This window comes from Leucoraja erinacea, chromosome 7 (genome assembly GCF_028641065.1).
Source record: "Leucoraja erinacea ecotype New England chromosome 7, Leri_hhj_1, whole genome shotgun sequence".
Taxonomy (NCBI): domain Eukaryota; kingdom Metazoa; phylum Chordata; class Chondrichthyes; order Rajiformes; family Rajidae; genus Leucoraja; species Leucoraja erinaceus.
The window spans coordinates 22,708,479-22,725,258 of NC_073383.1; the positions used below are offsets into that span (position 1 = coordinate 22,708,479).

Consider the following 16,780-nt stretch of genomic DNA (forward strand, 5'->3'; position numbering starts at 1 on the left):
CAAAAGAAATGAATTCACCTTTTCTCTTCTGCAAATCATCATCTTGAAGGTCTTACTGAATCAATTTTATATGCATAGTAGCCAAACTGTTGCACATACATTTTCCAGTTTTAGTCTTCTGAAATGTATGTGTTATAATAATTTAAATATTGTGAAGTTATATGGATTAGTGAAAAATCATTACATTTTACAGTAGGGTTCAGAATGTAATTAAAAAAGATTAAATCAACTTTGATTGCTATTTTTCCAAATCTTACGTAGCTAATTCAAATTTAGTTTTGAAGGATCTTGTTAATTCACTTTTCTGGAAAGAGTATTATCCCCACAGAGAAAATAAATAGTGTTTATAGAACTTCTAAAATGACAATTTCTCACAATGATTTAATGATCGTGTATAACGCATGCAAAGATTGTTTCGCAAAAGTAGAAAAATATGCAAATGCGGTATTGATCAATAATTTGTACGCGTCACAGTATCAATGTATTTAAATCACTCAAAATTCTACAACGTGGAAAAGCCGAATGCCAAAGAGCAACAACCGAGTTGATGGGCAGTTGATCGGATAATATTGATTTTAAAGAGGCCCAAGGGAAGAGAGGAGGTAAAGGGAGCACGATACAGGTGTGGCAGAAGGCTCTGTTCTTGAAAATAGTGGGTAGAGGAGGCCAAGTCTGAGATTGATATTGGAAAATAAGTCTAATAGTAATTAGAAGGTAAATGAGGGGCTCGACATGCCAGTTTTATAGATAACAACAAGAATTTTGAAATTGAATGTTCAGTTTTTTTGAGGAAGGAAAAACACCTTGGATATGGATGCCAATGAAGAATAGGCTGGAATATTCAATGATTATAATAATATGCAGAACAATCAATGGAGTGCTAAATTTATACTACAAATATGGAGAATGGAAAACATTCAAATGTCAGGTGCGAGTTGTGGAGGCAGCTTTAATATTTGAAAATTATCTGTCATGCATTCAGATTATGCCTCTTAAAATGTAAAGTAGTGTACTAAAAGCAAACTGATCATTTTAATAATAACTTGCAAAAACTTCAAGAATAATTCATATAAAATATTATTTGCGATTTCAATTTTCACAGAAATTTTGGCAATCCCTTTAAATTTGTTTAACTGAATTGTTTGCGTTTAAGCTACAGACTTTACAGCCTCGGAAGTTGAACAGTCTGGCCCAGATTCTTCCACAGCTATCATCCATTATCTGTGGAACAGGGTGACTTGGGCAGTGTCAGTTTGTGCTTCGTTCAAGGAATGATTTACTGCTGTGCATTTTTGCAGAGCTCAAACGTGCGAGAATATCACTGATGTGACCAAGTTTGGAACTTTCTAATTATAGGTGCTGAACAAGTTAAGCTGCCAGGCCAGACTTTTTAACTTCGCAGACTGTAGGTACATTGTTGAACATAATTTCCAAAACCAGTAATACAATTCATAAGGTATTTGAAAAAAAAATAGCAAATGCATAGGTAACTTAGTAACTAACTAAGAAACTGGGGGGAAACTTCTATTCTCTTAAAACTGAGCATTTAATAATTGCATTTTTGTCTTTATCGATGATCGCATGCCAGTATATTTGACTATCCATTTTGTTGCTAGGTTATTGCAATGCCATTCTATTCAATTTCCGAAGGTGTAAAGTCTATAACTTAAATTCCACTGAGCCCAGTAGAGGAGCAATGAAAGTATAGTCCCACTTTGCATCTTCAACTTCGATTTTCTAGCTGCTATTGTTTTATACCCAGATCGATATAGACGAGGGAGGATTAGGCAGTATTTTATTTAGCGAATGCAAAGTCGTTTAGCCAAGCAGCTGCCTCTTGATTTGCTGTATGAAGGGTGACAAGTCCTACTTTGAGTCTTTGTTGAGGGCATGCATCAATGAGTGTTGCATTGTTTGCTGCTCTCCACAAGCACACCGTGGGGTTGGACTGCTGCCCCATTTGTGAAGGCTGACCAAGCAGGGGCCATGTCCAGTCCTGAATCTATTCAGCGTCGTCCACTGCTTCCTTGGGAGATTGGTGCCAGGGACCGGTAGGGTGGGGTCTGACACCAGATGTTTATTTGGGATGTCCTTGGACTCCCATTCCTTTTTCCAAGCTGATTGGATGATGAAATCAGCTGGTGGTGGGTTCTTCCAAATTGGTCGTCTAGATGGAAGTCGAGCAGTGGGTGGGTTGAAGATGTCCATGTGAATTGGCAGGTGAGGAGAGTTTTTGGTCTTTTGGAGCATCCTTTGAGTGAGGACTACTCGCCGGATGTGTGGAGGGGCTATGTTGGATAGGACAGGGAGCCAGGGGAATGGTGTTGAGCGGATTGTTCCTGTGATGATCCTCATTGTTGAGTTCAATTGGGTGTCCACATGGTGTGTGTGGGATGATCTGGACCAAACAGGGTCACAATATTTGGCTGAAGAAAATGCAAGGGCTAGTGCTGAAATGCGCAGTGTGGGGGCTGCTGCCCCCCACTTTGAGCCAGCAAGCTTACTGAGGAGATTGTTTCTGGACTTCACCTTAGCTGCTGTTCTTTTGAGATGTTCCTTGAAGGATAGAGTCCTGTCAAGGGTCACTCCGAGGTAGGTTGGAGTGGGGGCATACTTCAGTTTGGTCCTGCTCAGATAGATGTTTGGTTCTCTTGTGGCTTCTGCATTATGGAGGTGGGACACACTGAGGAGCCAGCAAGCTTACTGAGGAGATTGTTTCTGGACTTCACCTTAGCTGCTGTTCTTTTGAGATGTTCCTTGAAGGATAGAGTCCTGTCAAGGGTCACTCCGAGGTAGGTTGGAGTGGGGGCATACTTCAGTTTGGTCCTGCTCAGATAGATGTTTGGTTCTCTTGTGGCTTCTGCATTATGGAGGTGGAACACACTGGAGACCATTTTTTCTGGGCTTGGTTTTAGGCGCCAGGTTTTGCAGTACTTGTCCAGTTTAGCAAGGTCTTCATTGAGCATTAGGCAGTGATCAGTCCTTTTATCTAGCAGGTGATGTGGACATCATTGTGGTCCCTTGTCTGGAAGATGACATAGAAAAACTGGTGCCTGATCAGGTTGTTGCCATGAATCTTCTGCAATCTTATATTAAAAAAACTGACATCTGTGAAAGGCTATCAGCTTGTTCTGAGCAGAAGACCTCAGAACACATTGCCTCAGGCCCAAAGTCGTCCTAAAGGTCTGATTGTGGTTGCCTCTGGCCTTGTACATACTGTAGCTTTACCAGCTTTGATGAAGGCTTGAAAATTAATTGCACATTTTTAATTGTAACTAGACCAAGTGCAGACCCATTGGGTCTGTTCCCCCAACGTGCGGTTGAGGGGGGGGGGGGGGGGGGGCGGCATGCGGCGTCACACACATTAACTACCCCCACCCCGCACACACGCTAACTACCCCCCTTGTTAATATATTAATATTATTAATTTGCTCCTTTTACCCCTATCTACTGACGCATAGCTCCCAACTCGCAGGGGGGGTAGAGAGTGAGGGCAGATAGAGAAGGGGGGGGGGGGGAAAGAGAGAAGAGGGAGGGGCTGGGAGAAAGAGGGAGGGGGGGGGGAGGGGAAAGAGGGAGGGGGGGAGAAAGAGGGGGGGGGGGGGAAAGAGGGGGGTGGGGAGGAAAAAGGGGGAGAGAATGAGAGGGGGGGGGGGAGTAAGAGGGGAGGAGAAAGAGGGGGGGTAAGGAATCAAATGCAAAACGCCGTACACCCACACAACCACAGAGTTTTAAAAATATATAGATGTATGAAACAGAATACCGATTTTATATGAATACTGATAATTAAAAAAGGCTTTTTTCATTTTCCAGCTCTGCTTTACGTTTGGCAAATGCAAATGCAATATTTTAAAATTTATTTGATGAAATCTGCAAAACGCATCTATCTGGTGACCATGGCGTTGGATTAGGCAATAATAAAAATAGGAAAGAATATCCATTCATTGCTGCCCTTATAATTTATTGATATGCTTGTTGCTTTATAAAATCAGCAGTGGTTATATCGTTAAGTGCTGGCTGCTGCTTCCTTACTTTATTGATTGGTTGCTCTTCCATTCATTTATTAATTCATAAAGTGGTCACCACTTCATTCATTTATTGATTCAGTGTGCATCGTAATCTATTAATTTGTTACACCACAGATGCACCTTCCTCAATCCTTTATGAACACTATTTTCCATCCTTTGAATTATTAAATTCTACTTTTCAGTTGTCTTGACCGTCTGCCCTGATCTACTCTCACCCGTCACCAACTGTTTTAACCAACACATGTTGGTTAACTCATTTCCTTGTGGTTTATCATAAATCCATATGATTTAGTTTTATTTTGAAAGTTCTTCTTTTAACAAGTGTGTTATATCCTTATTTAAAAACACCCTAACCCAAGGTCTAAATTTGGGGGTTTGTTTGCCAGCCTGCTGCTTACTCTTCCTAACAACTTGCATTTATTATTTTTCTCTACTCACAGATTTCTACCCTTTCCCCACTCTTGGCTCATAGATCCTTTTAGCACAGTGTTTAACATTGACTTAATTATACATTATCAAACGGATAATCCAGAAAGGCTCTGGACCTGAGGGTGCTGGAAATTCGGTGTTCAACCTGACATAAATCTCTTGGTAAATCGCTTTTAATCACTTTATAGATTTTTATGGAAAACTACTTAATACGCAAATCATTTAAAAAAAAATGATTTGATAAAAATACTTTCATTATAAATTTAACACCATAAGCAATGGCATAGTAGATTCACCAATCTATAAGGAAATGAGTGGCCACGATAATTTGGATGTAGTTCATCTGAAATCTGTGGAAATTATTTTGAACTCCTGGACACATTCCAAGATACTTTCGACAGTATACCTGTAGAAGCTTGTTTGAGTATTCGGAGACCTATCGAACCTCTTTGAAATTGCATCCATGTGCTTGTCCCAGGACATATCATCACCACCAGAATGCACCTTGATCCTAATCAGTAGGTCCACAGTAGTCAAAGCCAGTGAAAGCCACATCAAGCAAGGCTGCATCATTCATTACCCTGACCTTTTTTCAGTGTTTCTTTCCACAGTTCTGAAGCTCACTTCCAAAAAAGCTACTTGCATGAATTGAACTGGTTTACGGGACCACTGGAAACTGTTCAGCCTATGGCAATTGCAGTCCACATCCAAGGTCACCCAGACTCCAGCAGTTGAGCTGCCGTGCACACACATTCAGAGGCCAAGCTCCAAGTTGTCATCATCAACTTATTACTCAAGTATACGAGGATGGGCCTTGCACTCAATGTCCACAAAACAAAGGTCCCCTACCAGCCATCCCACACTAGACAAAAACCCCTATGACAATAAAGGTTTGTGGCATGAAGCTGGTCACCATGGGCTACTTTGCATATCTCAGGAGCCACTTTCAGTAAAGGCATATCTGAGTAATGAAGTACTCCTTTGGATGAAGGATGGATTTCATCTATGGGAATGATAAAGGTGTTTGAAGATCAAGATAACACCGACGCAAAACTCGTGATATTGTAATATAAGAACAATGACACCCAAATACCTTTACTTTCCCCACTAAGTCGCTGCTAGTAAAACATACCAATTTGATTTTCGTAGATCCAAAACGGGTGGCATCACATTTTCCTGTATTGAATGTAATCCACCATAGCTTGGACCAACTACAAGTAGGCCCATGTCCCTCCATAATTTGTTGTTACCTCCATGATACTTACTGTGGCTTCTAACTTTGTGCTATCATAGGTAACTCTTCATCAAAGTAATTAATAAATATCGTAAAAAGCTCTGGGGCTCGAGTATTTAAGATGGCGGCGCTGCCTTAGCAGCTGCGGCTCGCCTGCAGTCCGTTTGTTTTTTCTTTTTTGGTTGTTTTTATGTCCTATTTTAGTTAATTTGTGGCTTTATTTTTATTTTATTATGTTGTGTATGGGTGTGGGGGGGAGAAACGTGTTTTTGGTCTCTTCCTTCGGAGGGGGATGCGACTTCTCTTGTCGTATCCCCCGTGTCCGTCTCAGTCTGCGCCGAGGCCTAATGGCGGAGCTGGCAGCCTCGGAGCTGGGGCAGTGTTCCAGCAGCAACATCGGAGCTGTGGAGCTGTTCCGGTGGCAGTGGCAGCGGCGAACAAGGAGGGAAGAGACAAGGACTTTAAGATTTTTGCCTTCCATCACAGTGAGGAGGTGCCTGGTGAACTCACTATGGTGGATGTTAAATTTATGTTTATTGTGTGTTTTTGTCATTTTTATTATATGTATGACTGCAAGGCAACGACATTTCGTTCAGACCAAAAAGTCTGAATGACACTAAAGGCTACTTTACTTTACTTTACTTTACTTTATAGTTCCCTGAAAAATATCATTACTTACATTTTGCTAGTTAAGCAATATTTAATTATCTCTACTCTTTTTCTAGTTTGCAACGAACTACCAATTCATGTTATCAAGTTATTTCTAGCTTCATGTACTTTTTTCTTCGGATAATCTTGTGTATTCTCATGAAAGGCTTTCTGAACATACACATCGGCAACATCCTTTCCACCATGCCAATAACCTGTTTGTTCAGTTATATTCGTCAGATCCTTTGCATTTGGAGAGTTGAGAAACATCTTGTCTAATTGGCCTGTCCCACTTTGTCCATTGTTACCGGCGAATGTGAGGTCGCCGGCAGTCGCCTGAAAAACCAGCAAATTGAACAGCGATTGTCAGAGTGAAACACACACACACACACACACACACACACACACACACACACACACACACACACACACACACACACACACACACACACACACACACACACACACCGTTTATTTCACCAGACTGTTATGCCAGGCGGGGGACAGGGCAAGCGGGTGTGGGGGGCTGTCTGAGTGAAATTTACACAGCACAAAGCCAATGTGATACAGACACACACACCGTGATGAACAGGAAGGTTGGTGCCGTAATTAAGACGATGAAAGCACAGTGTACGGGAAGGGTCACGTAAGTCCTTTAAGAGAAGGGGTGGAGACCACTTTTAAGAAGCCGTTGAGATACACGGCTGTGAAGCTCGACGGACATAAACATTACCGGTCGGTTATCCTTGGTTCTGAAAACTACTGTTTAGGTTTTCCCAATGTGCCAATGAGATTCACCAGTCAACACCGGCTACAACCTACGACAACCTTCGACCTGCTGGCGACCCACCTACAGCACGAGAATTCTCGTGACTCTCCATGGCAACTTCATTCTGGTTGGCGCTAATTTTTCAATATGTTGAAAAATTCGCAGCGACCATAATGATGCCGTGCGACTAGTTCCAGAATGCGGAAACACCTTACGACCATGAAGGCCACTACCCGGCAACCACCCACGAACATGTGGCGACCGCATTGTCTCCTGCAGTCGCTTAAGTGGGACAGGCCCATAAGTTCAACGCTCTAGTTTTATTTTTCATATTACGTTTATATCCTGTTTACTTTTTTAGTTCTGAGCTTTGTTCCGAATTTTACCCTCTGCAGTGTTATTTCTTCTTGTAAGAGTCCCATCGATTCTGGAGTTCAATTCATTTTAACTTTAATGTCATCGCACAAATACAAGTATGAGTACAACGAAATGCAGTTTTGCGTCAGTCCGTAGTAGTTGTGCATAAAGAAATAAAAAAAAATAGAAAGAGAGAAGATACAGAATAATCAAAAAATACAGAATAATTAAACAATGGGGACGGAGGGACCGGAGAAATCTATCGGCGGGACTCCGAGTTCAGCAATGTGATTGTATTGTTGTAGAAGCTGTTCCTCATCCTACTAGTACGTGACCTGAGGCTCCTGTACCGCCTCTCTGATGGGAGGAGGGCAAACAGTCCATGGTTGGGGTGTGAGGGGTCTTTGATGATCTTCCCAGCCCGTCTCAGACACCGTTTTTGGTGGAGGGCATCCATGGCAGGGAGCGGGGCACCGATGATGTGCTGCGCGGTTTTCACCACCCGTTGTAGTGCCTTCCTGTCCGCAGCAGTGCAGCTGCTGTACCATACCGTGAAGCAGGTGGTCAGGATACTCTCAGGTACAGCGGTAAAAGTTGGTCAGGATCCGGGGGGACAGGTGGGCTTTCTTGAGCCTCCTCAGGAAGTAAAGGCGCTGCTGTGCCTTTTTGATCAGCTTGGAGGTGTTGAGGGACCAGGACAAATCCTCCGAGATGTGTACCCCGAGGAATTTATAGCTGGAGACGCGCTCCACCTCAGTCCCGTTGATATGGATGGCGGTATGACTGCCTCCTTTGGTCTGCCTGGTCAACAATAATCTCCTTCGTCTTCTTGGAGTTGAGGACGAGGTTATTGTTGGCACACCAGGCTGTCAGGTGCTGGATCTCCTCCCTGTAGGCCGACTCATCGTTGTCGCTGATCAGTCCTACTACCGTGGTATCGTCAGCAAACTTAATAATGGCGTTGGATCCGTACTTTGGGATGCAGTCGTGGGTGAAGAGGGAGTAGAGGAGGGGGCTGAGCACACAGATATTTAAAACAGCGCACCCTATCCACAGAATCCCCATTTATCCTCAATGGTGTGTGTGTCCTTTAAAATGGCCTTTAATAAAATCTGACAATGTGCACTCTAACCACATGCGATTTTTTCTATTACAAATCTCAAATTGTAGAGTACAGAGACAAATACATAAATGATAGGTCTTTGTCCCAAATATTATGGAGGGCACTGTATGACACTTGCATCTATTATCTACTTAAGGTTATTTACAACTTGTAATAAATGTTTTAACACTTTATCAAAAACAACTGAATACGAGGGCAAACCAGTTGCATGCATTTGTAAAAATCATGAACAGAAATTGGACTTCAACGTTCCAGTCTGAAACTTAAATAGTGTGACCTCAGCATCATTTAAAAGGGCCACTCAAGACTTTACAATTTTTTAGCTTTCAAAAACTCCTTTGTTGCTTTAGCAGTATGTTTGGGATCATTGGGAGAATGAACAATATCGTCACTGGTCTGGAGACGAAACCCCGCTCATATGCACGGGCGGTGACAATGCAGAACGAAGGGGAGACGAGCGACCAGGACGAGTTGGACAGGGACAACATCAAGGCTTCTCACCTGCTCACACGGAGAAGCAAGATGGATAAACTAGCCATAATAATTTGGTTTGCTAACAGGAAGCACAAAACTGAACTGCTGAAACAGGGAAGACAGCTAAAGGGCTCGGATGTGTATTTGAATGAACACCTGACAAAGAAAAATGCTGACATCGCCAGAAAGGCCCGACTCCTGAGAAAGCAGAAGAACATTCAATCTACATGGACTGCAAACTGCAAAATATTCATCAAGCTGAACGGACCACCAGAACAAGCCAAAGTATTAGTCATTAGGGACCTGGATGAACTGGATAAATACCAAGGTGACAAACCACAACAAGGTAATGGAATACACTTAGTAGCAATATAAAAATATATAAAATAAAAACCACAACCATGATAATTCCTGACAAAAAATATATATCTCTATCAGGACTAGAAACCCTTGCATATACAGAGCATAATGCACATGACATAGAAAATGATATTGATCCGGAAAATAACTTATTTAACAATATCAACAACAGCTGCAGTTATTACACAGATGAGCAATTCAATATAACTTTCCAATCAGAACATAATATCCACTTTAATAGCAGAAGTCTATATGCCAACCTCCGCAACATAAAATAATATTTAAGACAGTTCAAGAACCCATTTAATCTTATAGCAATATCAGAGACCTGGATCAGTCCTGAGAAAGGTGTGGACTTTGACATGATGGCTATGAACTGAATTATATAAACAGAAGGGGAAAAAAGTGGAGGAGGTGTGGTGATCTATGTGGATAAACGACTGAAATATAAGGTGGTGGAGAACATGATTGGATTGGATTGGATTCCTTTATTGTCATTCAGACCTTTCGGTCTAAATGAAATTTCGTTGCCTGCAGTCATACATATAATAATAAATAACGAAACATACAATAAACACAAATTAACATCCACCACAGTGAGTTCACCAGGCACCTCCTCGCTGTGATGGAGGCAAAAGTCTTAAAGTCTCTGTCTCTTCCCTCCTTGTTCTCCCTCTGCGCTGAGGCAATCGTCTGTTGACGATTTGTTGGAATGTATTACAGTAGAAATGTGCATGGAATAGACCAAAAATGTTATTGTGAGCTGTATATACAGAGCTCCCGGATCCAGTATTGAAATATTTAAAGATTGAATGGAAAACATGTTTACAAAATCATTACAAAAGATTATGTTCATCAATATTGACCTGTTGAATCCAAAAAGCATAAAATGACAGAAGACGTCATCAATACTATGTACAGTATGGGTTTATATCCTAAAATAACCAGACCTAGTAGAATTACTTCTCATTGTGCGACATTAATAGACAACATATTCACAAACATTATGGAAAACAACACAGTAAGCGGACTATTATACAGTGACATCAGTGACCATTTAACTGCTTTTATTGTTTATCACTATAGTTATAGGAAACCTAAGAACACCAGTCATTTCAAATACAAAAGAGTGAGAATCGAAGAAAACATAAATGCATTTAAGAATGAATTACTGAAACAGAATTGGAGGGTAGTAGGGTGAAGATGTCGACAAAGCATACAATGGATTTCTAAATATTTTAAAATCACTTTATGACAAAAACTGTCCTGTGAAACAATATAGTGATAGACAAAAACAAACAAATAGTCCATGGATCACTAAGGGTTTAAAAAATGCCTGCAAAAAGAAAAACACACTATATAGACAATTCATAAAATATCGAAATTTAACCAGTATTATGAGGATATGTAAGAAAGAATACTATAATAAAATATTAGAGAATAATAAAAACAACATGAAAGGTTTAAGGAACGTGCTAAATAGTATTATTAAAAATGGATCAAAAAATACAGGCTACCCTGAGTATTTTATTGAGGAAGACAAGACAATAAATAATATAGATGATGCGGTTAATGGTTTTAACAAATTTTTTGTAAATGTGGGACCAGATATGGCAGAAAAAATGAATGACCCAGAAACAAACGAAGGGACGGATACTGATCTTTGGGATAGAAATACTAGCTCTATCTTCCTTCGAGCAGTTAAAGGAAAATAAATCATAGACACTGTAAGAAAATCTAAAAGCAAATTCTCTACTGATTGGAATGACATTGATATGATTATAATAAAAAACATTATTGAAGAAATTACAAACCCATTAACTCATATCTGTAATTTTTTTCCAATCTGGAAAATTTCCAAACAAAATGAAAATAGCAAAAGTAATACCATTATATAAAACTGGGGATAGACACCATTTCACAAATTACAGGCCTGTTTCTTTACTCTCCCAATTCTCCAAGATCCTTGGAATATTTTTTTACAGAAACGAGCTTTTGGTCGACAGTCAATATGGATTCCGGACAGACAGATCAGCATCTATGGCACTAATGAAACTAATCGAGGAAATCACAAATTGCATAGATAATAAAAAACTTGCAGTGGGTATATTCATAACTTAAAAAAAGCGTTTGATACAGTAAATCACGACATTTTACTCATGAAACTGGATAAGTATGGCATCAGAGGGATTGGATTGGGTGAGAAGCTATTTAAGAAACAGGCAACAATTTGTAGAAATAGATGAACATAAATCAACTTACATAAAAATAATTTGTGGAGTACCTCAAGGGTCTGTGTTGGGTCCAAAGCTTTTCATAATATACATTAATGACATATGCAGAGTATCAAATGTACTGAAATTGATTATATTTGCCGATGAAACTAATATTTTTTGTTCCGGTGACAATTTTAAGCAGCTTTTGGAGGTCATCACATCAGAAATGAATAAATTAAAACAGTGGTTTGATGTCAACAAATTGTCTCTAAATTTAAGCAAAACAAAGATTATGCTATTTGGAAAAAATAAAACAAACCCTCAAGTACAATTGAAAATAGATAACATAAGTATAGAAAGAGTATATGAAAATAGATTTCTTGGTGTGATCTTAGACCACAAAATCTGCTGGAAACCACATATAAACCACGTCAAAGCAAAACTGGCAAAGTCAATAGCAATATTGGGAAATTCAAGACGCATTCTGGACCACAAATCATTACATACTCTGTATAATACACTCATATTGCCATATCTGAGTTACTGTGTGGAGATATGGGTTAACTCCTCCAAAACCAACCTACAGCCATTATGCACATTACAAAAAAGGGCAATAAGAATTATCAATGATGTTGGATATCTTGAACATACCAATTTATTATTCTTAAAGTCACATACACTGAAGTTCACCGATCTGGTTAAATTTAAGACTGCACAAATCATGTACAAAGCAAGAAGTAATTTACTTCCAGGAAATATACACAAACTGTTTATGGAAAGACAGGGTGGGTATAATTTGAGAGAGGAACATAATTTAAAAGAACTCAATGTCAGAACAGCTCTTAAAAGTATGTGCATAGCAATCTGTGGGGTGAATTTGTGGAATGGTCTGGAACAGGAGATAAAACTTAGCACAAACATAATTCAGTTTAAAAAGATGTACAAAAACACTTTTTACAAAGGATATTGGGATGAGGATAGGTGATTGTGAGTGGGATATTTGTTATACTGATTGTATTGGGAAGGGTGATTATAGGGTGATGGGTTGTATATACGACTAAGAGATACTGTATAGTATATGAGGGTTTTTTTGTATGGCTTTGTAAATATTTGATTAGTGTATAAATGTAAATAATTTGGTGTACTTATAGCTGGTGGTGTACATATGGTGTACATATAGCTGCTAAATTTGTGTAAGATAATTATAAGCAGTTGAATAAGGGGTGGGAATTAATCATCTTTGGCTTATTAATAAGCCTTACATCGCCCGGCTCGGCTTTAACGGCCGCGGGACTTACCATCGCCCGCCGGGGGCTTTAACATCGAGAGAAGAATAAAGTACAGGGGAGAGACAAGACTTTGGAGGTGTTTGGAGATTCACTGTGATGGATGTCTGTGTTAATTGTGTGCCTTTTTCTATTGTTCGTATGACTGCAGAAACAAAATTTTGTTTGAACTTAGGTTCAAATGACAATAAACGGTATTATATTGTATTAAGTACTTCTTGGCAAACTGTAAACTGGCCATCCTATTTTTGCAGCTAACCAGTGGTTTGCATCTTGCAGTGTAGCCATTGTATTTCTGTTCATGAAATCTTCTGCAGACAGTGGTCATTGACAAATCCACACCTGACTCCTGAACAGTGTTTCTGATCTGTCGGACAGGAGTTTGGGGATTTTACTTTATTATAGAGAGAATTCTTCTGTCATCAGCTGTGAAGGTCTTCCTTGGCCTGCCAGTCCCTTTGCAGTTAGTAAGCTCACCAGTGCTCTCTTCCTTAATGATGTTCCAAACAGTTGATTTTGTTAAGCCTAAGGTTTGGCTGATGTCACTTAACAGTTTTATTCTTGTTTCTCAGTCTGATAATGGCCTATTTGACTTTCATTGGGACAACTCTGGTCCTCATGTTGATAAACAATAAAAATTTCCATAGGTGATGGAAAGACTGGGGAAAAGACTAGGTGCTGAGAGCTCTCGTATTCCTGTATTAAGGAGGCATTTAAACACACCTGAGCAATTATAAATACATGTGATACCATGTGTCCCAAACATTATGGTGCCCTGAAATGGGGGGACTATATATAAACACAACTCTAATTTCTACATGTTGAAACCAAAGTGTATAAAAATGGCCTTTAATAAAATCTGACAATGTGCACTTTAACCACATGTGATTTTTTTTCTATTACAAATCTCAAATTGTGTAGTACAGAGACAAATACATAAATGATGGGTCTTTGTCCCAAACATTATGGACGGCACTGTATAAGTTAATTAATTAGTAATTATTAGTTAAGTGTCAATTAACTTTTGGATACAAAGAGAAATTTAAGATTTGGGATATTTGTTATACTGATTGTATTGGGAAGGGTGATTATAGCGTGATGTTCGAAATGAAGAATAAAAAAATAATAATAATAATAATCTGGGGAAGGCTCAGAATAGCAGAACTGGATAACAACAAGAGAAGTAGCTTGTCTTCCTGTCTTTGATCACTCTTGATGTAATTCTTTTAAAAGCAGTTGAAACTTGAAGAAATAGAATTTTCTTCTATTAAAACTTCCCTGAAAGATGTTGGTCATATTTGATCGAGATGAGCACTTCTTTAATAACTAATCCTTTGGTGAAAGGCCCAGGGTATATTATTGTTTAATATCAATCCAATTTAAATATATTAATGAAAATGAATGAAATTCTGATTCCATTTTATTTCTTCTTGCATGGAACAGTGATATCTATATTATAAAACTCTGATCTTGGATGTTTACTTATTTGTTTGTTTACTTGAGTCTTTTTCTTTGATTCACATCTCCACGAAAACCCGACGTACTAATGGTGACATTTTTACAGATTTACCTCATGATCTCGAAAATCACCTCATCGGAAACTATGATCCATTATTTCCCGTTTTTTACTAAAATTGGTCACCAATCTGAGATCTTTTTAAAATCTAACGAGCTGAAGCGAGCTGATGACGACACAATGACTCTGCTCCTCGCAGCAAGCTGCACAGAAGCCGCTAAACACGTGCTCAAGTCATGCTGCGCGCTCCTTGAAGTCCTACATCATGGCAGCGGTAGTTGTCGCAGCAGCGTGCGGGGAAGAGCGGTGGAGAAGTGGCCGTGGCAGCCGTCACAGGGGACGACCTCCTCTCCGTCTCCCCTGCCCGATCGTCTATCACGCTGTTGGGTGGGCTTACCCATGCAGAAGCCACAATCGGCCGGCCCTCCACTGCTTTTGACAGTCCTCAGATTGTTCTGGGCTTCGCTCGTGCCCGCTGCCTGCAAAGAGGTCCTTCTGCAGTTATACAGAGCCCTAATGAGACCACACCTGGAGTATTGTGTGCAGTTTTAGTCCCCTAATTTGAGGAAGGGCATTCTTGCTATTGAGGGAGTGCAACATAGGTTTACAAAGTTCATTCCCAGGATGGCGGGACTGTCATATGCTGAGAGAATGGAGCAGCTGGGCTTGTACACTCTGGAGTTTAGAAGGATGAGAGGGAATCTCATTGAAACATATAAAATTGTTACGGGTTTGGACACGCTAGAGGCAGGAAATATTTTCCCGATGTTGGGGGAGCCCAGAACCAGGGGCCACAGTTTAAGAATAAGGATTAAGCCATTTAGAACGGAGACAAGGAAACACTTTTTCTCACAGAGAGTGGTGAGTCTGTGGAATTCTCTGCCTCAGAGGGTGGTGGAGGCAGGTTCTCTGGATGCTTTAAAGAGAGAGCTAGATAGGGCTCTTAAAAATAGCAGAGTCAGGGAATATGGGGAGAAGGCAGGAACGGTGTACTGATTGCGGATGATCACATTGAATGGCGGTGCTGGCTCGAAGGGCCGAATGGCCTGCTCCTGCACCTTTTGTCTATAGTCCCCCTCTTCCCCTCCCTCCCTCCTCTCCTCTCCCTCCCCCCTCACTCTCCTCCCCCCCTCTCCTCCCTCCCCCCCTCTCTCCCCCTCCCCTCGCTCTCTCCCTCTCCCCCTCTCCCCCTCGCTCTCTCCCCCTCTCTCTCTCTCTCTCTCCCCCTCTCTCTCCCCCTCTCTCTCTCCCCACTCTCTCTCCCCCCTCTCCCTGCCTCTCTGTCTGTCTCTCTCTCTGTCCCTCTCTCTGCTTCCCTGCCTCTCTCTCTGCCCCTCTGTCCCTCTCTGTCTCTGCCCCTCTCTCTCTGTCCCTGCCCCCTCTTTCTCTGCCCTCACTCTCTGCACCTCCCACCCTCTCTAGACGCGCCTGCGAATTGGGGGCTGTGCGTCAGTGGATAGGGCGGTTATGGGGTAAACATTTTCAATATTTGGGTGAATAACTCTTAACATTTCATAGAACTAAATAAGAGAATATATATCCGAAACTGGTTGTGCTTCATTTAAAATGTAGTTACATGGTGTTATGTTTTAATGATGTATGATTCACTCCTTGCTCATTATTTTCTTACCGATGGTTGTTTTTTAATCTAATGTGATGAAAATATCTGTCCGTGGGAGCAATGGATCTGTGCCAGTTATTTTTTTATTGGCTAGTTGATTTCTGACTAAATGTGACCTGACTGATTAATTGTGCTTGCTGAAATCCAACCCCCAATCCCTCCCCCAGCTATTTTCCCGCCTGCCACCCCATTCCATGGGATTTGAGTTGTCAAGAGCTTGATATCCACAAACTGGTTGTGACAAGACTTGCAGCGTTGTTAATTTAGGAAGTCATCTGAACAAATGTGCAGTGGGATATATCTTTAAATGGGTGCTAAAGCTAACTCACAGCTTGAAGATTAATTTATATAACTAGCTGAATTGATTTGTGTGTTTTCATCTGATGAAAGGAGAATGTGTGCTAGTTTATTCATTTCATATCTCCAAAGTGAATGTCAGACATGATCTGTTGTACGCTGAGATAATGAATGTTTGGCTACTTTGTATTGCTTTTTATTAATATAACATATCACGTGCAGAACTTTAAGTTTTTTCATTCGTCAGATTACTTTTTTTAAGTTTAGAATTGTGTGAAATTTTTATTCTTTGATCTATGTTAGATAAAAAAAATAAGTTAGGACATTTTTATTAAAGGAAATTATCGCTCCAGTTTGTCTATAAAATCACAGTGTACGACAAAAATGCCACCCAAACAACCTTGGTATGGTAGAAAATCTTA

General features: G+C 40.4%; 1 protein-coding gene across 2 annotated transcripts in view; it reads left to right on the top strand.

Moving 5' to 3' along the window:
* The window catches only part of chn1 (chimerin 1), an 85,556-nt gene that overhangs the window by 52,753 nt on the left and 16,023 nt on the right, over nt 1-16,780 (top strand). The gene's annotated exons all lie outside the window — the stretch shown is intronic.